We start from the raw sequence: 1,396 nt of genomic DNA on the forward strand, positions 1-1,396 counted from the left end.
GAGAAAACATGTCCTACCAAAGAGAAATTTAATTACTTTTTTTCATTATCCAAACGTTATCAGTAGCGAAATGAGTACAATATTGAATATAAGAATGTTGTAACATCAATTCTTATATTTTTTTCAGACGCTAATAACGTTGCTATTAAAATATTTTTATATAAAACGCTAAAAGTATGTGCCATATATTTTTGTTGACGGCAACTTTACTGTTCTAAACTCGACCTACAACCTACGTCTACTGTACGTATACAAAGACGTTAAAGTTAGTGATGGGCGAAGTTGTTCTTTTCCCGGAACAGTTCCGACGGTTCCGGTTCCGAAAAAATACTATGTTCCAAATAACAGTTCCGAAATAACAGTCACCAGTGGTGATGAGTCGGAGTCGTTGAGTCGTTCAAACGAACGGTACAGTACCCTCCCTCTTCACCATGCAGCTCACACTGGAGCACTCATAGGCATGACATAGTACACATTCTTATCTATAGATGGCACTGCAATGCACATTCGAATCGATTTTGGAAAATTGCTGTGCATGCGGACAGAACTCAAAAGCTTAATGTTAGTAATTACACAGCTGATGACTACAAGGACAGAATACAACACTTTGTTTTCGTCAACGAGTTAGAAAGAGGACTATAGAGTGGCCAAGTTGTCCTGTACAGCGCTCTTTGCGGTGCCACCGCGAAACACGGCAGATCTGCGCTAAGCGCCCACCTTCGTAAAAATTCGTCTGCTTACAATGTTGTATAACGGAGGTAAGAGGTACAAAAAAACGAAGAAAAAACATGCCTGTTGTGTGTGCTGCATATAACTGCAATGTCAAAAGGAAAAAGACAACTTATATATCATGTTTCATGTAAATTTTATGAAGTTAAGTCCATAGTTTTGTTAATTAGCAGCATTTTTTTTCATGCATAAATGTGTAACAACGCCCGGCATAAACAAAATAAATGGTTCACTGGTAATGTACTTAAACTAAATACGGATAAAACCAATACAATTCCGTTTCAGACCCAGTGAAAAACAAATAGCAATACAATATTAAAACTGTATTTCGACACCGGCATCCTTTATTTCTGCTCCTTCTGTCCTTACTGCTTATACAAGAAGACGATGAGCTGTAGCTTATAAGAAGTAGGCCTATTTCGAAGACAAACGATTAATAAAATAAATGGTTCACTAGTAATAAAGTTAAACTAAATACGGATAAAACCGCTACAATTCCGTTTCAAACCTAGTAATAGCAATAAAATATTAAAATTGTATTTCGACACTCGCATCCAAAATAACGCAAAACTCTGGGGTAGGTCGTATTGTTGTTAGTATTTTGACTGGAAGGACATGAAAGAACATAATTGAGCACCCACGTGCAATAATGGGGTAAGTATGAATA

The sequence above is a fragment of the Periplaneta americana genome, chromosome 1, assembly GCF_040183065.1.
Source record: "Periplaneta americana isolate PAMFEO1 chromosome 1, P.americana_PAMFEO1_priV1, whole genome shotgun sequence".
Taxonomy (NCBI): domain Eukaryota; kingdom Metazoa; phylum Arthropoda; class Insecta; order Blattodea; family Blattidae; genus Periplaneta; species Periplaneta americana.